At 40.4% G+C, this 20614-nt stretch overlaps 1 protein-coding gene across 3 annotated transcripts in view; it reads left to right on the top strand.

Annotated features, from left to right (window-relative positions):
* Asb15 (ankyrin repeat and SOCS box containing 15) overlaps positions 1 to 20614 on the top strand; it is a 50318-nt gene that overhangs the window by 3858 nt on the left and 25846 nt on the right. Inside the window, exon 1 of one of the 3 annotated variants that reach the window (XM_028872974.2) lies at positions 16110 to 16223. The exons of the other annotated variants lie outside the window; for them this stretch is intronic. The gene's annotated coding sequence lies outside the window, so the exon portion shown is untranslated. Of the gene's footprint in view, positions 1 to 16109; positions 16224 to 20614 lie in introns of those variants that run through there. 3 annotated transcript variants of the gene reach the window in all.

The following is a 20614-nucleotide window of genomic DNA, read 5'->3' as shown; positions in this document are numbered from 1 at the left end:
TATAACCAGGGAAAGCTGAATATAATAGGAGACTGCCTTCCAGTCTCCTCATTTAGTCTGGCAGGTATGCTAGCTCACCTCTCCCTCTCCCACTAAGTTCGAAATTATTTTTAGCATGGTTACATCTTACTGACTTAACAAAACAGTAGAAAAACTGCCATTGCTTTGTTTGGGGGGGGGGTAAAGGAAAAGAGGATTGCAAACTTAACCATAGTATTTTGACTTTATTTCATTCGATAATCACTTTCATAAATCTTCGATGATAACAAATGGAAGTGATATTTTGAAATTTCATGGAAAAGGAAACACATCTGTTTCCAGTGATTCTTAGTTCAGTATTCATTCTCTTCTTTTATGTAAAATTGGCTACCAGATCTCCCCCCGCCCTTTTTTTAACTTGTCTGAGTACTTCTAGCTACACTGTTCTAGTTTCTCAACACTTTAAAACTGCTTCTGAGTAACTCACAAACCCAGATAATTTCTAAAACATTGCTTTTCCAGCCTTGGAGGGTGCCGGCATCATCTAAAGGTTTATCAAAACTGAGAATGTTGGACCTCAACCAACACCTGCCCCAAACTGCCCACAAATCCTAGTTTCTGATGCTTAGTAGAGTTTTGAAGTCTAGAGTAAGAACTAAATCTGAATTTCGAACGAATTCCCAGATGATGTTTGTGGGGTGTGGGGTGTGGCCCACACTCCAGGACAGTTTCACCTTGTACTTACATCCAGACACTGTCCTACTCAGTGTACTCAGCTGTAGATTCCCATGGCCAGTAGCATCATGCCAACCTGCCGTGTCTGAGGACTTCCCACATGGTGTCTCGTCCTGCCTACCAATGTCATTGCTCTTGTCTCTCCCACCGTCTGACAGTTCTACACTTCTCCCTCAATCCCCTGTGCTTTGCATAAAGGATTTTATGTCCTATAACGTATTTTTGAGAAATTCACTCCTGACCCAGCAGCAAACAGTTCATAAAACATGGGAGTGGTTCCTTTCTCGTTTTCCTTGACGCATTCTTATTTCTTTTTCTACTTTTTTCTCTCAGTCTTTAATTCTTCATTGGATTTGTATTGATCCTCTTAATTCCTAGGCCCTTGGCTTCTAAGACACAAAAGAGAAAAAATATGGAGAGAGGTAAAAATCCAATGTGCATGTGTTAATCTTTTTCTTAGTCAATGAGACTCATTTACATTTTGGTATGATAAATATGGCTGCACTCCCATTATTTAAAAAATATTTTCCTATACATTCAGCTTTTATTTGCAGTTCATTAAGTATTTAGGAAGACTGAATTTTTTTAATTTAGTGGGTAACTCTAATATATAACTGCATTGATTTTCAGTTATGTCGTATAGTACCTATTAGTACCCTGATAGGCATATATATATATATATGTATGTATGTGTATATATATATATATATATATATATATCCTTTCTCCTGTGTCCTCTGCACCTCCTTTTCTACTGACTTTAATAAAATCTTGTGTTTCTTAGCATTTGCTTTCATGTAAACGTGCTTGAACTTCCAGCATTTGCTACGTCATTCAGGATATTTCCTTTCACCTTCACTACTCGAGCTGCGACATCCGATAGCACTTGACTTCTCCCTTGTCTCTAAACTATATTAATAGACTCATTTCTAATTGCAGGGCATAGGACATCAGCATTCCACTTAGTAATCCCAGGCCCTGCGTTTGTGTAATCATTTGTCCTATAGTGGAATGTCTCCACTGCTCTCCACAAATCCATCTCTCATACTTATTTCTCTCTTTATTATTTGATTCAAGTCAGTCTCTAGCAATTTTCTAAGAAGGCCTTGTGGGACTCTTCCTGTCATTGGTTAAAAAACAGACTCAAGTGTTGCAAGTCTGAGTACTTGGAAGCCATAACTTTGGAGACATGTCACATGGAGCTGTGTTCCCTCTTATAAATGATTAGATTTTTTTAAAATTTTCATATTTTCTTGTTTCTTCAAAACCCACTGGTTCACATCTCCACACTGACAGCTGCTGGGACTTTCCCTGGCATTTGTAGCTTGTCTTTTGTTTACGTTAAAATCTTTTACTCAGGAACATTTCCTTGATGTATGGTTCAACTCTTGCTTGCTCTTTTCAAATCTTCCTTCCTCAGGGTCTCCAGCTGTACCTTCTGAAGGCCTTTTTCAAAATTTAGACATGATATAAACATAGATATACGAAAATACAGTGTGCCAGCCTCTTAAATGTTTTCTTGACTTGCATTTTGTTTTCCCTTAGATCTTTCAAAGTTCAATTGGGTATATCTTAGATAAATATTTCCTTCGTTATGATTGTTATTAAAGTAGCACTCATCAAATCTCTGTATTGCTGAATACTCACTTATAGTGGTCACATGTTTGTTTCCAAATTCTTTGCCATTACCAATTTGCTCTTAGGCAAAATAAACTAAATACTCTCAGAAATGCCTGAATAGTTTTTCTACTTTCCCCTTTACTTTATCTCTGCCTGACTCTTGTTTGATAACTTTGAAGATAGGTAGCCAGAATGAAAGTTAAAAATTAACTCAGAGTAAATTTGAAGTCTACCTAGTACTATGGGATTCACACATAAAAAATCACACAAATCAATTATTCACTAGGTTCTGATTTTAAAACAAGTTGATTATGAATTTGGCTTAAGACTCCAATTTATCTTTTCCTACACTATAAAAGTCCTATTTAGACACTGGTTGAAGTAAACACATAAAGCACATGGTAAAGTTGGAGGTTCCTCCTGCCATTGTTCAGCCCCTGGCCTTCAGTTAATTCATATTTGTCAAATGTCCACACTGTGAAAAACCCAGTGACACTCTGCCAGCCTTCAATAAAATCTGATATAATAGAGGGACATAAATTATTACTCTTGAAGACAAGTTAAACATGGTACAAAAACGAAGGAAGTGGGAAATAGGTTCTGGAAAGATTAGGAGAAGTTCATGGGGAAAGGGGAAGAAGGCTTGTGCTGAGTCTTTGTGGTAGTTTGTATGAGAATGAACCCCATAACTTATATATCTGGATGTTTAGTCATAAAAAGGGATACAAACTATTTGAGAAGGATTAGGAGGTGTGGCCTTGTTGGAGGAAGTGTGTCACTGGGGTTTTCAAATACCCACACCGGACCAAGTATGTCTTGCTCTGCCTCTCTGTCTATGGATCAGGATGTATCTCTTAGCTATTGCTCTAGTACCATGTGTGCTGCCATGCTCCACGCCATGATGATGACAGACTAAACTTCTGAAACTGTAAGCAAGCCCTCAGTTAAATGCTTTGTCTTATACTAGTTGCCTTGGTCGTGGTTTCTCTTCCCAGCAATAGAACAGTGACTAAGACAGTCTTAAAGGGGCAAAAAGATTTGTAGAGACAGGAACGGTGAAGTGGCAATGGCCTGTGACCCAAGTGACAGATGAGCAAGAACTGAGAGTGGGTGTCAGAAGCAGCAAGAGGTTCAGGCTGAGGCAATGAGTTGCAGCATGAGGAGAACCCTTCTTTGTGGACTTGCGTGAGGTGAGTACCTTGACTTGCTCTGAAGATAAGAATTTCAGGGTGCCTTAGTTCCTTTTCTATTGCTGTGAAGAGACACCATGACCAAAGCAACTTTGAGAAGAAAGAATTTGCTTGAGGCTTACAGTTTCAGAAGCAAGTCTATCTATGACCATCATGGCAGGGAACATGGCAGCAGGCAGGCAGGCATGGAGCTGGAGTAGTAGCTGGCATCTCATCCATAAGTATGAGTCAAAGAGAGAGAGAGAGCCCAAAGGACATGGGCTTTTGAAACCTCAAAGTCCTCCCCAAGTGACACACCTCTTCCAACGTGACCATGCCTCCGAGTCTCTCCCAAACAGTTTCATCAACTGAGACCAAATATTTAGGTATATGAACCTATGAGGGCCATTCTCATTAAAAAGGGCCACACAGGATGAGTCAATGTGACACAAGTTTCTCTGTTTGTTGAAGAAAGTGGTAGCACATAATTTAGATTTAATCACTGTCTACCATTAAACAAGAGGTAGACCTGTCTAAACACCTACAATCAAGAGCCAGGTATGGTGGTGCACACCTTTGATCAGGAGGCAGTTCTCAGGAGGCAGAGGCGGGCAGATCTCTGTGAGTTTGAGGCCAGTTTGGTCTACAGCCAGGGCTGTTACACAGAAAAATTCTGTCTCAAAAACAAAAAACAAAAAAAACCCAATAATCAAGATTAAATAAGGCTTAAAAATTAGGTAAAGCTTAAAATTAGGTTAAGAATATGAACTGGCTTGTTTATTTCTCTTAAAGAATTTCACCTTGTACCACATCCTCTCCAGCATAAAGTGTCTTCAGTGTTTTTGATTTTAGCCATTCTGACAGGCATAAGGTGGTATCTCAGAGTTGTTTTGATTTGCATTTCCCTGATGATTAGGGATGTTGAGCAATTCCTTAAATGTCTTTCAGCCATTTGAGTTTCCTCTGTTGAGAATTCTCTGTTTAGTTCTATAGCCCATTTCTTAACTGGACTGTTGGTCATTTTGATGTCTAATTTCTTGAGTTCCTTATATATTCTGGATATCAGTCCTCTGTCAGATGTGGGGTTGGTGAAGATCTTTTCCCATTCTGTAGGCTGTCACTTTGCCTTGTTGACTGTAGAGGATGTGGAACTAGGGGAACTCTCCTCCACTGCTGGTGGAATGCAAGCTTGTACAACCACTTTGGAAATCAATATGGCACTTTCTTAGAAAATTGGGAATCAATCTCCCCAAGATCCAGCTATACCACTCTTGGGCATATACCCAAGAAATGCTCAATCATACCACAAGAGCACTTTCTCAGCTATGTTCATATCAGCATTGTTTGTAATAGCCAAAACCTGGAAACAACCTAGATGCCCTTCAACTGAAGAATGGATAAATAAGTTGTGGCACATATACACAATGGAATACTACTCAGCAGAGAAAAACAATGACATCATGAGGTTTGCAGGCAAATGGATGGATCTAGAAAAAATCATCCTGAGTGAGGTAACCCAGACTCAGAAAGATAAATATGGTATGTACTCACTCATAGGAGGATACTAGATGTGGAACAAGGATGACTGGACTGCTACTCACATCACCAGGGAGGCTACCTGGAAAACAGGACCCCAAGAAAGACACGAGGATCGCCCAATGACGGAGAAATGGCTGAGATCTACATAAACAACCTGGACATGAGTGGGAGCAATGAAGGGCAAGGGTTGAGGGAAAGAGAGCAGGAGATTCCACCTGGATCAAGAACAGAGAGGGAGAACAAGGAATAGGAGACCATGGTAAATGAAGACCACATGAGAAAAGGAAGAAACAAAGTGCTAAAGAGGCCCACAGAAATCCACAAAGATACCCCACAAAAGACTGCTGGCAATGGCCGAGAGACAGCCGGGACTGACCTACTCTGTTGATGGGATGGCCAAACACCCTAATAGTTGTGCCAAGGACTGAGGAATCTGGATGCAGAGATCCACAGCTAGGCCCTGGGTTGAGCGCCGGGAGTCTAATTAGCGAGAAAGAGGAGGGTTTATATGAGCGAGAATTGTTGAGACCAAGGTTGGATAAAGCACAGGGACAAATAGCCAAACGAATGGAAACACATGAACTATGAACCAAAGGCTGAGGGGCCCCCAACTGGATCAGGCCCTCTAAATAGGTGAGACAGTTGATTGGCTTGATCTGTTTGGGAGACATCTAGGCAGTGGGACCAGGTCCTGTGCTCGTTGCAGGGATGCTTTGCTCAATCTGGGAGGAGGGGACTGGACCTGCCTAGACTGAGTCTATCAGGTCGATCTCAGTCCTCGGGGGAAGCCTTGCTCTGGAGGAGGTGGGAATGGGGGGTGGGCTGGGGAGAAGGGGAGGGGGGCAGGAAGGGGGAGAACAAGGGAATCTGTGGCTGTTATGTAGAACTGAATAGTATTGTAAAATAAAATAAAATAATTAAAAAATTAAAAAAAGAAGAATTTCATCTTGTAAATGAAAATTTGCCATTTTAACAGTCTTGTTCAAGATGTTTCTCAAGAGAGATTATTGTTTTTATATAGTCTATCTTCACAGCAGTTTTGAGTTTGTGAGCTGTGTAGAAAATTGCTGACTTTCACCCAACAAGAAATGAAAACCGGATCCCTGAGGGTGAGGAGTCCTTCCCACGGGCCCCTTAAATTTTCCCATCTTCCCTTCCTGCTCAGGATCTTGTACACCTGCCTGTTAAGAGAGGAAAATGTTTACCTAATGCCATAGGTGAACCCCTAAGGCATGTTACATATGTATCTAGGTTCTCTACCGTAGGGCCTGATACATTCTCAGTTCTGCCGCTTGAGTGGCTTCGTCACTGAGAGAAATAACCATCACAATCAAACTTGCTAGGCATGGGCACAGCTCTGAGTGTGCCTCTGCCGCAGTCACTTGGGCAACCACTCTTCCAGGTGGGAAGGCACAGCATGCCTGGCTCTGCTGGGAGCAAAACGGCTGGGATTATGCCAAGTAAGTGTCTGTTCCCAAACACATTCACACGTCTGAGAACATCTAGCATAGTGCTTAACTCTGTCTGCGTTAAAATCATAGCTGGTCCTCTTATTGGTTAAATGACTGTGCAAGAGTTTAATTAACCCTTTAATTTTTTTTCTTCCTCCCTGGTAAATGGTCACAGTGTTAGGCCATGTCACCTACCTTTCAGGAAGGCTGTGGTGATTAAACATTCATAGGGGACAAGAATTGTTTTGTTCAGGTCAGAAATTCTAAAACTGCTCTCTTGGTGGAAGCAACATAGGGGCCTGGTGATGGAAGTGAATTTAATCTTTTTGCTCCTTCACCCAAGTGTCTTTTGTACAGGGCACAAGCTGCATACCTTCACAGAAGCCCCAAGCAAAGGACTTACCATAATGCTTAGTTATAACAAAAACTCACTAAATACTCCCCAACATTATGGTTATTAAAGGACAAGTCACTCCAAAAGCAACAGTGCTGAAGTACTATAGGAGACCACATGGTTACGTCTGTTATGAAAAGACCAGTATTTATAATACTTATCTCCATCCTGGAAGAGTTCAAAATAGATCATTGGGAAGCAAGCTGAACAGAAATCTATGCTCATGTGATGATCTCCCATTAGATAGTGTTGGCTGTATTGTGGGCACAGCATCAGCTGTAGTGAACTATAGCAGACTTCAATTCCCTGTAAAATTGTTTTCTACTTCTGATAACTCAATAGCCACATGATATCTATGTCGCCAAGGCTTCCATCCACTCTTCGTTGTGGTGAATGTGTCATGTCTCTCACAGAGAGTGAATGTTGCACAATATTCTTAAACTCAACCAGTGGAAGGTTATGGGTCTATAGCTCTATGTAGAAACTCTCTAACATCCCAACACTTAGAATTTGATAACAAAATATCATCAATAATCCATTTGTGAAATAACACTTTCATTTTCCTATTGTGCTCATGGATAATTGCGTAGAGGAGAGATGGAATATAACCATTTAATAATACAATTATATAAAAAAGATGAATTTCCAGATGCCTAGATTCAGGCTACAAAAAGGAATCCTGCCCAGCAAAAGTCCTAAGGGTATATTTTTTGTATCTTCATCTGACTCTTAATGTTCTGGCTTCTAAAATGTTTGTAAGATTCACTACATGATAGACAAGTTTCTAAATGTCCTTTTTAAAAATTGTATGTTGAGGAGTAGACAAGGGTCAATATTGGGTGTCTTCTATTGATGGCTACCTTTTTTTAAATTATAAATGCTCGGCCAATAGCTCAGGCTTGTTACTAACTAGTGCTTACAACTTAATCCATTTCTACTAATCTATGTGCTGCCCCAAGGCTCATGGCTTTTATTTCTATCCCATTTTGTGTGTCTGACTAGTTCTCCATCTGGCTGGTGACTCCTCTAACTCTGTCCTTCCTCATCCCATCATCCTTACTTTGGTTTTCCCACCTAAGTTTATCCTGTTCAGCTATTGACCAATCAGACCAATCAGATTTTTTTTTTTTTGGTTTTTTGAGACAGGGTTTCTCTGTAGCTTTGGAGCCTGTCCTGGAACTCACTCTGTAGCCCAGGCTGGCCTCAAACTCACAGAGATCTGCCTGCTTCTGCCTCCCGAGTGCTGGGATTAAAGATGTGGGCCACCACCACTCGGCTTTCTTTTTAACTTTCATTTATTATGTATACAATGTTTTGCCTGCATATATGCCTGCACACCAGAAGAGGGCACCAGATCTCATTACGGATGGTTGTGAGCCACCATGTGGTTGCTGGGACTTGAACTCAGGACCTCTGGAAGAGCAATCAGTGCTCTTAACCTCTGAGCCATCTCTCCAGCCCCCTGATTCTTTATTAAACCAATCACAGTGACAAATCTTCACAGTGTAAAAAAGGATTATTCCACAGCAGCCCAGTGCCAGGAATGGGTTACCACCTTTGGAGTGTTGCCCAATGAGGTCACATAGACTATTAACCATTACAGTTTGTTATCAATGATGTTGATCGCCTCCCATAACTTGACAATAAAAACCTATTGCTGAGATATAACATACTTGAACCATAGACCATGGAGAAACCCAGCTGGTTTTATTTATCTTCAAATCTTTAATAATGAGTTGATCACCTCAACTGAACATAATAGCCTTCCTCACTGGATTGCCTATGTCATATGTCCACATAGATACATAAGATGAAAGAGAAACACGTGTTTTCAAATGGCATATTTCAATGCCTAAATTTTATCAATGAAATGCTTATAAATAGCAAGAATTTTATATTTTCTCCCTTATTTATTCTGTCTTGGTTAGGGTTACTATTGTTGTGATGAAACATCATGACCAAAGGTAAATTGAGGAGGAAAGGGTTTATTTCACTCACAGTTCCATATAATAGTTGGTCATAAAAAGCAGTGAGGGCAGGTACTCACACAGGGCAGGCAACTGGAGGCCAGAGGCGATGCAGAGGCCATGGAGGGGTGATGATTACTGGCTTGCTCCGCCTGCAAGCTTATAGAAGCTTCCTTTTTTTTAAAAAAAAAGATATATATATACACACACACACACAGTGTTCTGCCTGTATGTATGCCTGCATGCCAGAAGAGGGCACCAGATCTCATTACAGATGGTTGTGAGTCACCATGTGGTTGCTGGGAATTGAACTCAGGATCTCTAGAGGAGCAGCCAGTGGTCTTAACCTCTTGAGCCATCTCTCCAGCCCTGCTACCTTATTTTTTAAGACAGTATTTCTTGCTGATCCTGAAGCTCATTGACTGACTAGCAAGATCCAAGAATCTGCCTGTCTCCACACCCTGCCTCCTCCCCCACACCACCAGGATTGCAGATATATATCACTGTGCTAATTTTTGCATAGGTGCTGGAGCTCCGAGCTCAGTCCTCCATGCTTCATGGTAAGCACTGGACCGACTAAGCCATCTCTGCAATCCTTAGTGTTCTTTGATTTGAACTTGTACAAATCAAATTATGAGAACTTGCTACCATCTTTATGTCTCACACATGGTAATTAATCAACATATGCTTAGTAGATAAATGGACACCTTGTATACACATGGGGGTCACATCTTATTTAGGTGTCCAGAGATGATGAGAGAGTGAAAGAAACCACAGGAAATCTTGCTTAAGAAATGATTAGCCTCTGATTCACAAATATAATTCATGAAAGGGATAAGACAAGGTGAAGACCACAGAAATATTTTTATCAAAATCCCAAACTGTAAAATAGGGGCTGCTTAGAAGATAGATCTCCAAACAACAGGATTCTAGATCTTAAAATTAAAGAGAAATCAAAGCTCATCAAACTGCAAGCCCAACAAAAGCCCAAGCATTTCATGTAAAAGGGAGACTCCAGCCAAGGAAGACATGCCCAGGCACTTTGTTCTGATGATCTTAGGAGCTGATGTTAGGAGGTGGAGACCCTTTTTCTTCTCTGAGCACCCAGGTTTAGCCCTACAGTACTCACTTTATGAGCTTTTCAGAGGGCATACTGGTGTTGCATACTAATTTCTTGTTCAAAAATTTTAGTAGAATCTGTCCTCCTCCCCACCCCAACATATATTTATGTACACACACACACACACACACACACACACACACACACACACACCTCCAGCTTTCCAGCATCTGTAATGCTGAGACACTAGACACACAGAGAAGTTAAGAAAATCAACCTGAGATCACTAGACCAGATAAGAGCTGTGAAAAGCAACTGAGTCAAAATTAGCACACATAGATTAGCTTCCAATATATCAAAGCCTATGGTTTCAAGTAGGTTAGAGAAAGACAATTCTACTCACAAAGTAATAAAAATTACAAAATACTAATGAATAAATGTTTAAGGACTGTTCACTATTTCATTAAGAATCTTTGAAACTTTATCAACTCAAAATAAAAATTTAAATAAATTGAGATATATAATTTTCCTGGGGAGAAGAGTCAATATTTTGCACAGGTCAATTTTTCCCAGATGAATCTATTCTTGGTGTACTTTCAGTTGCAATTTTATTTTTATTACTGGAAGTGATTCTGAAAATCATGTGTAAGAAACAACATGTGACATAAAGAATTCTGAAATAAAAATAAAGGCTTGCTCTCCCCAAATGTCACATCATTCTGTGCTGCTGCAATAATTAAAATACTGTGGTACAAGTAAAGGGAATAGACAGGCAAATGAATGTGTTAGCATTCCCTTAACAGTTCTTCAGGGGGATATAATTAACTGAACAAAGAAATCAAATAACCCTGCACTTGAGTTGTATGCCCTCCTCTTACAAATTCACTGTTGCAGACTAGTAGTTATGAAAAACCAACTGTTTATTCTTGCTAACTGTTGAGGAAAAAATTTATTCACACAGGAGAGAATACTCCTTCCCCCTTTGCCCTAAAAATCAATTTAGGAATCACTAGTATAAATTTATTACAGGTAAGAATTAATATATAACACAGCTAGATTAACATTTGTACTGACTGACCTGGGTTTCAACCTTGTTATTATTTTTTTATTTTTAAAAGATTGCTAGATTGATGACCTCACTGGGCTTCAGTTCTAACCCAGTGGTCACACTGACATCCCTGGTCAAACTAAATACATCACAAAACTAAATCCAAAGTCATGAAACTAGAAAAGTGGGAAGTAGTGGTGCCAGGGGCTAGGGGAATCTATAGGAGGGAGATAAAAGTGAGGGGAGTGATCAGAAAACCTTGTGTAATGTATGAAATTGTCAACAGCATGGAGGATGGGAAATGGGCACAAAGTCCCACCCCTAACCAAGAAGCTGTTTGCAAGTGATAGCTGAAGAGAGAGAAAAAAATCCAATGTCTTCAATGGGTCTATCAACTACACTTTTGGGTAGACCTCATGCTCAAAAGTAGTTGACCAGTACAGAGTGGACTCCATAGTATTTTGTAGTTATTGTTGTTGTGGTGATGGTGGCAATGTGTGTTTGTTTTGATTTTTTAAGAGACGGAAAGTATATGTAGTTGTCTGGGTAGGGAGGTGAGTAGGATCTGGGAAAAGATGGAGGAGGATAAAAGAATGTGGTCAAAATACATTGTATGAGTATTTTTAAAATTAAATTTTAAAAAGAAAAATCTTTAGTTGTATTAAGGTCCCATTGACAAATGAAATTTGTGTCAACTAAAGTATATAATGTGGTGATTTGATAAACATAGATAAGTATAATTATTACCACAACCAAATTAATTAATATAGCTATCATCTGGGATAATTACCATTGTATACAATGAGAACATTTACAATCTACTATTTTAACAAGCTATGAGTATATAACATATTATCATGTTATGCATTAGAACTCTCAAACTTACTCATTTATAACTGAAATTACATACTTTTTGGGCCTACCCGCCTGACCCTGGAAAACACTATTGTACTCTGTTTCTGTGAGTTCTGTTCTTTAGTTTTCACATACAAGTGATATCATGCAGTGTTTGTCTGTCTGTATCCTTGTTATTTCTCACGGGTCCTCCTAGTTTCCTCCATCTTGCTGCAAATGGCAGGATTCTTTCTTTTGTAAGGCTGGATAACATTCTATTGTAATATTTACTGGACATCTACTGCTAGATATTTGGCTTGGTTGCATATCTTGGCTACTTTGAATCATGCTACAATGAACACAAGTGGGCACATATCACTTTGAGATGTTGGCTTTTAATTCCAATGGTCATATGCTCAGAAATAGGATGCTGAATGTCAACTTTTCAGCCGACCTGAGCAGATCTGGACCTGAGATCTGAGGACCTGAAAGAATGGGTCGGACTATAGTCCAATGCTGTAGACAACCTTACTTTGGTTTCAGTGTTCTTTCGAACACAAATGAAACAAAAAAAGCAATGATCTAAGGAAGGTTGTTTGAGTTCAGAAAAACATGTAAATAAATATCAATAAGCACATACTAAATATTAACAGAGCAGCCCTTTCCCAGAACTTTCTCAGGACTGATGAATAGAAACACAATTGTGTGGTATACACCATAGATTATATCTGGAAAAGCATGAAAGCAAGGCAGAAGACCAGATCCAGATCCAGGGTACATTGACCAGATTGGATTCTACAGCTACTTTCTGACATCCAACAAGAATAAACATGTCTCATGAATGTAATGTAAATGTTTGTCCCAGGAGGCATGAAATCACATCCAAGAACAACCCAGGGAACAAAATACACCTGAGGTAAAGGCCCTCTGCCTTTCTTCCTGGAGCCTCTCTCACGGTTCCCCAAGGCATTGACCACCATGAGTCATTCTTTTGACTGTGGTCCGACCCTGGATCATATGGATTTTTATTTTCAATTTTTTGAAAAATTCCATTAAAACTTACTCTCCTGCATTTGAGTTTGTGATGCTACCTGTCAGTGAAATGACCAGAATATGTCAGCAGTTTGGGTTCTTCCACAGATATATGATGTCAGTGCCCCCTGGAGGAGTTCGGTGCTCAAACATTCAACTCAGTGTCAGTTCTTTGGTTTTCAGTCTGGAAAAACAAAGCCGTTATTCAAGCACATGGAAGCAAGCTGGAAATGGACGACTTCCTTTCTTGCATTTCTGCTTTGTTCTGAACGGGTAGACAGGGATTGCTTACTGTCAGCACAATGCTAGATAACATAGAGTAGGACTCCCTCACAGTTTTTTCACAAGACAGAGCTTAGTGTGCACTTATTATAGAGCTTTATAAAAATGAACTGGTCTAGTGTGAGCATGATAAATGGCTCGGAGAGACAGTGCATGGATTATGTGTAATGATTGCAAGAGATGTATTTCATTTCATGATGACAAGCCTGCAGACCTCACACTTGTTTTTAGGAACACAGTGTACTGGTGGTAAAGCGAGGCATTCAGGGCCAGCAGGTGCCTTAAACATGAACACAGGGATGCTCCACCATTCCACTGGAATTCCCATCCAATACCACCCAAACTCCCTTATTCCCTAAATAGAAATGGGTGAGTCCAAGGGCAGTCTCTACCAGTACATCTCAGCCATTCTAACCTTAGATTCTCCATGTCCTTTGCTATAATTATCATCTTGAACCAGGACAGGCATGTGTTCCTAAATATAGAGAGAAGGGAGGTGACTCTGGGTGTCATTCCCATTACATGCACCTTCATCAGAATGGTGCCATTAAATAATCCTTTGCTGTTCAGTCATAACCCTCCTGAAACTCAGCCCCACCACCAGCAAAGCACAGGCACATTTAAAAAAATGTATTTACTATTTTACAGTTTCACAGGTACATTGTTTGAAATCTGAGACTCATTTCATTTCCTCTTGGAGAAAATGGCCAGAAAATGCCACTTTAAAACAAGACAAATGTAATTTGAAGGTAATTATTAATGCCATGATTAGATCACTCTTTACTCACAGGGTGTTATTATGTATGTGTATGGATGGTTGACTACTTGAGGGATAGGCCTTATAAAGGTGGTGGCTAACATGGTCACGTTATTATCACTGTTTCCATAATACAGGTGAGTACATTGAGTATCAGCATTTTTTGTCCCTTGAGAAAGGGTCTTAGTCTTTAGCCTCAGCTGGCCTTGATCAAATGATCCCTCTGCCCTAGCCTCCCCAGGCATCTGCCATTACATGTCTCAAAACTTGAAAGCAAATCCCATGTGTCAGAGGCCATGAGGGAAAACAATATTTATTTGTAAGTGTATTATTCTGTAGCTTGTGTCAATTCATCTAACCACAAAGTCTCTCATGAGCCACTTTAAACACTATATTAAACATCATTTGGAACAAGAATCGACAGTAACTATTCTACACATGTGACAACACAAAATGATTGAAGAGCAAACACATCACAGCAATGCACTGAACAACATTTGAAAATGTTGAGCTCACGTATTTCCATAAATTCTATTAAACTCCGAAGATTTATGTGAATTTTAGTATGGGCACTAAAGCAGTGTTGTGTGAACTGAAATATTGAGAATCTCTTGGGCCTTTTATAACATTTTTATGGAAAAGTTCCATCAGGTTAATAATTTAGAAAATGTGCATTACTCTTTAATCCCCACCCTTTACTCTTCTAGGGTTCAGTTAACAGTTATATAAATGTGAATTGTTTTTCAAAGTTTTGCTCCAAAGATGATAGAAGCATGCCTTGTTTATCATAGCTAATGAGGAGGCAGGAGGGCCTCTCCTTTCATACCTGTGTTTTTCTAGAGTGTAAGAGCAATGGCAGATTGGCTACTCATTGACCCCCAAGACAAAGAGGTGGAAAAAAATATCAAGTCTAGCCTGCTTCTGCTGCCCGAATCCTACAATAGAAAGTGCAGGAAGATCAACACCAGTGAATCCAACCTGGAGCTGTGAGATGAGGAATGGGAGTGTCACTCAGCCCCAGAAGCCAGGAGGCCTGAGATCCTTGGGCAGGCTTGTGTCCGTGGGGGAAGTGAGAGGGACAGGCAGAAGCCAGATAGATGGCTTTGTGGATTTTGACAGGGGCCTGGGTAACACAAAGATAGACCTGTTTTAAAAAAAAAAAAAAGACAAAAAGACAAGTTGGGTGTTCCCATCAGGAAACCGGTAAGAGGGCAGATTTTATTCAATGTAATTTTCTTCTTCTTCTGATTTTGTGGTCCTTTAAGGAAATGGCACCTTAAACTAAAAGACTTTTTTTTTTTTTTGCTTGCTTTACATCTACTACAATTTATTTGTTTGTTTGTTTGTTTGTTTGTTTTACTATTCCATATTCTTGCCTGTTGACCTGTGCAATTTGGATCAGAATGGATGCAGCTGAGAGCTCTGTATCTTCGGGTCACAGTGGCAGTTACTAAGAGCAAATCTCAGTGAAGACAGTAAATTGGTTGGTATAAGATGATCTTGCCCGATGTCGTTTGACTTCGGTCTAAAAGTTGAAGAATGAAAAAGTAGTGAGCACTGGAACTCGCCCAGAGGATGGGGATCTGCTGAAACACCATTTACCTCTTGAATTCATACTACAGTATGCTTTGGCTCATGTGGGCAGAATGTCTTGTTCCTTCATCAAGAAGCCTCCCTAGGGAGCCAGCATGGGACTGACCTAGGCCCTCTGCATGTGGGTGACAGTTATGTAGTTTGATCTGTTTGTGGGGCCTCTAGCAGTGGGACCAAGACCTGTCCCTGGTGCATGATCTGGCTTTTTGGAACCTATTCCCTGTGGTGGGATACCTCTTTCAGCCTTGATGCCGGGGGGAAGGAGCTTGGTCCTACCTCAACTTGACATGCCATGCTTTGTCGACTCCCATGGGAGGCCTTAACCTTTTGGAGGAGTGGATTGGGTCAGGCAGGGTGGGGGGTGTAGAAATGAGGTGGGGGAAGGGACGGGAGGAGAGGAGGGAGGGGAAGCTGGTCGGTAGTAAAATAAATTTTAAAAAATTTAAAAATAAAGAAGCCTCCCTGCCGCTGAGTTGGCAGCTTATGTTTTCTATAAACTCTTTGAACCAATCAGAACACAGTGAGTCTTATTCTTCCATGGGCTTGTGTTTCTTTTGATGAGAGTCATCAGAAGTCACGGGTAACTTTTTCCCTTGTGCCAGGGAACACTTGTGTTTCTGCTGCACAAGGTCAGATCTTAATTTAAACACCGACTGGATATTTAATTTTAGATACACTGAGGAACACGTTAGCTCCAAGGCACTTCCTCTGGTTTAGGAAGGCAAGGCTCTTGGTAAGAATAACAAGACGATCATTCCAAAAGGTGAGATTATGAAATATTTGATCTGTACCTTGCCAGCTCGCTTATGGAGTGTCAGCATTGGAAATATTCGGAGCAGATGGACACACAGGGTGTGGTAGAAACTGGTCCTTTGAAATCTGACTGATCACCTATGGACTCACCTATCTAATTATATCGTAAAACAGGGATTGATTCATTGATTCACGCAATGTCAACTCAGTAACTATTATTCATTACTGAACTATATCATGAGAAAAACAGATAAAGTAGGAATGTACTAACGAAGAATACCCATGTGAATAACATAGAACCCCAAGGGCCTTCTCTGTTGTCATGGTTTCTGAGATGGTGGAAATGACTTTTGTGAGTCATTAACATAAATTTCTATGAAGGCTTATATTTATCACTAATTGCAAAAAGAGATGTTTGTGTTCATATTGAAGAAAATGATCCTTTAAGACAGAAAAGAAAAAAAGAAAAAAAAAACAGCATAACTCCGTAGATCTGGAAATTCACTCCTGCAAATGATACCAGAGAACAGTGAGGTTGCCAGTCCTTAAAATTCGAGAGCTGCCAACGCTCATTGGTTCTTAACTGAAGAATTCTGGGGACTTGTCTATGTAGAGAGTGGTTTTATTTCCACAAAATGCTTATCACTGCTTCATAGTGGGAGCATTTAAAAACATCGTCTTATACTTGGTTTTTTATAAGAATATCTAATAATTGTTAATGAAAATGTGCCTAATTTGTTTTTAACCTTGAGTGTGTGAAATTGCAAATTGTGAGAAAATTCTTTTACAAAGCTTTTCCCAAAGCTTATGAGTTTTTAGGTAATGAAATGTGAACTGCACTTCATGAATCCCTCCAGCTGTAGTGAACCAGCTAACCCTGTGTGGTCTGTTAGAGATGACCCATGTCTCCAGCACCCCTTTGGTACGTAAGCATGCACAGACTGTCTGACCAACTCGACTTTGGTTTCACCTCTAAAACTGGAGAAGTGTGCTGTGAACACTGAGTGTTCAGTTCATTCATGCACACAGTACAGGAGGCTCCAGTAGACTGTTACTATGGTAATTACTAAATTCATCAAATACATACTTCCTGTGTTTGCCTCAGAGCTAGCTCTGAAAGAGAGGAAAGATAATGGGCAGGGTGTCTACCATGCATTGTTTTCTAAAGGTTTTATTTGTTTATTTTAATAAGTTTCCATTGCATTTATTCACCTGTGTGTGTGTGTGTGTGTGTGTGTGTGTGTGTGTGTGTGTGTGTGTGTACATGTGGAACCAAGGATTGATCTCAGGTCATTTGGACTTGGCAGTGAGCAACTTTACCAATAACCTATTTTGATAGCCCAAGTTCATTATTTTTTTTATTTTTGCCTGCACATGTGTGTATGTGTATACATGTGTACATGCACCTCTGGAGGCCTGAGGTCAGCACTGGGTATCTCCCACTGTCTCTCTCCACCTTATATTTTGAGACAGGGTTTTTAGCAGAACCTGGAGGATGAGCTCTAGCAGTCCACCTGTCTCTACTTCCCTAGTGCTAGGGTTACAGACATAGGTGACCTTGGGTTTTTTGTTTGTGTTTGGTTTTGTGTTTATGTGGGTGCTGGGGATTCTCACTCAGGTTTTCATCCTTGTATGCATTAGGCACTTTACTGATGGAACCATTCCCCAGCACCTAAAACACAGTATTGAAAAGCAGGAAACACTAACCATGTTGGTATTGTCTGGGTGGGTGGTGCCTGGAGGGCCCTAAGCCTGGAAAACAGCCAACATTGAATATGTATTTTTGAATTATGGATAGAATATCCTGAATCCCCTGGGAAGATTACTGCTGGGAACTCCTGGGCCTTGGTGCCTTTGCCCATCAGTAGAGGAATGTCGTCCATATTCTGTGTCTGTCTTTCAGCAAAGTATTGGACATGAGTATCATCAAAAAAGAGGCATGAGTACTGGATGATGGTGTCTTTAAGAGGATTTGTAAGTGGATAAACAGCTCTTCTCAAGGGTGCTAAGTAGCAGGCCCATGCCAGCCTGGAGGCTTCTCTTCTATGCTAACTTCTGTTCCACATTTGTCCTTGTCAGTGGAGCACAAGAACATATAAGACGTGCTTATTAAGTCTGCAAGTCGAAGAATAGTCGGGACGGTAGAGATGCATTCAATCTTAGCAGATGGGAACAAAGGTCAAACTTTAACAAGATGAAAGACAGCGAGGATAAACCAAGAGCAGTGTGGAGAATGGCTCAGCAAATGGTGTGAAGAATATAGCCCATAGAACTTGGGGCAGGAGAGGGTCAAATCCATTGTGTAACACGATAGCCTCCAAGCTTATCCGGCCTGGCCTAAGTTAATAGATGTGTAATGTACAAGAAGAGAGAGGTGAAGTGTGCCCACTTGATGGTGCGCTGCTCTGCACACCTATTGGGCTGCACTTAGAGCCTACAGTTCAGAGCCTTTTTTAGAAAGCAATGGGTAAGTGAGTGTGTTCACAGAAAAGCTATGGAGACAGCAAGGGAAGTTCAGTCATGTCACAGTAAGAGAACCTGTGCAGCCTTGTAGAGAGAAGGCTCAGTGGCGGCCTGACAGCCTTTAAGGGAATATTTGAAAGGCTCCAGAGGAGCCACAGTTTCTCAGCACAGTTCTGAAGAGCAGAGAACAGTCTGTTGAGTTTCAACTTCAAGGTAGGCATAGGAGTTTGATGCTTCTCCCAACCCATAAACCTAGATAAGGCATTGAGGGGTCATGTGTCGATAAAGACACTTCCTGCCTGTAGATGTAACTAACTGTCTTATTAAATAAGAAACACAGAAACAATGTAAAAGAGAAAGCCGAGAAGTCAGAGCTCAGAGCTAAAATCTCACCCTTCCGCCTGCGGTGTCCCAGCTTCCCGAAAGAGACCTATTTCCTGTCTGTTTGTCTATCTAAAGTATTTTGTTCTGCCTTCTCATTGGTTGTAAACCCAAACACATGACTGCCTCGTCACTGTCTGAATTTAAGCCCCCTAGGTCTTAAAGGCATATGTCTCCAATGCTGGCTATATCCCTGAACACACAGAGATCTATGGGATTAAAGGCATGTGCCACCAACGCCACACTCTTGCTATGGCTCTAATAGCTCTGACCCCCGGGCAACTTTATTTATTAACATACAATCAAAATCACATTTCAGTACAATTAGATTACCACCACATTTCCCCTTTTCTATTTTAATAAAAAGAAAAAAAAAGCAAAAGGTTATAACTAACAAAAGAAAAACTATATACAAAAGTACAATAACTATATACAATATGTACAAGTAATAAATACCTAAACAGGTATTTGACAAATCAGAGAAAATAATTCCATTATCTATCCTATTTTGGTAATTCCAAGATGTATCTAATGTACTTTCTATCCTAATTAATTTTCAACTATAACTAACTAATCTTCAACCATAACTAACTAATCTTCAACTCCCTCAGAGACCCAAGAAGGGAATAATATTAGCTAACAAAAATAAAAACAGGAAGTGCATGCAAGCAACTCCCAAAAAATTTGTGAGTTGACAGAAACAGCCAGCTGCCTGGGCAGTCACCTGAGGTTTCTCCGCAGTGTTGGGGCATCATCTTCAGCCTATAGGCTTAGTGTATCTGACAGACTCATTTGTGAAGTAGGATGTACACAAGGTCAACAGTTCAACCTCACATTGGGTGAGAGCAGTCCACGTACCAGAAACACCTGAATTCCACTAGTGTCCTGTCATGATTCAGGATTTTAAATTCTGGAAATTGTTGACAGTTTTTTAATTCAGCTGTCCATTCTTCTTGGCTGTGTATATATGGCTTCATCTCAGCATCCCCTTCTTCTCCACATCCCTCTATTAAATGCCAGTCTACTTTCGAGAGGCATGAGCTTTCAGCTGCTGTTCCATTGTACAACAGAAGCCATTGGCCCTCTGCCTGTTAAGCTGCCTTCGAAGAAAAGGGCACCGTACCTTTTCTGGATGCGAAGGCCACTTCAGGGATGGGGCCATATTGTCCTGGCCTCAGAAGATGCCTTTTGATAAAGCCATAACCACACTTGTTTTGGCAAGAATCAGCAGTCCCTTGTTTCGTGTTCTGTCTGTCCATTTTGTGCTGATGATTCGAGGATACTTTGTTGTCCAGTGGCTAACTTTTGCCACAATGAAAGTTGACTCCATATGCAGTTTCTTCAATGCCCATATTTTCTCTGAAGTAGATTGGTAGTGCCAGGAGCCGACATGTCTCAAAAAAGAAAAATTTTCTAAGTTATTAAAATATTTTAAATGCCATATTCTGTAGATCTCTGAAGGGTTTGAAGATAACCTGTCTAAAACATCTCTGCTCAATTTTTAAAACATATCTAATATGACTACAAGTTCTATTGTAATGTCTAACTACTAACTTT

This window comes from Peromyscus leucopus, chromosome 3, assembly GCF_004664715.2.
Source record: "Peromyscus leucopus breed LL Stock chromosome 3, UCI_PerLeu_2.1, whole genome shotgun sequence".
In the NCBI taxonomy this organism is placed as follows: Eukaryota; Metazoa; Chordata; class Mammalia; order Rodentia; family Cricetidae; genus Peromyscus; species Peromyscus leucopus.
Note: the sequence above shows the minus strand (reverse complement) of the source record. Positions and strands in the feature narration are given on the sequence as shown.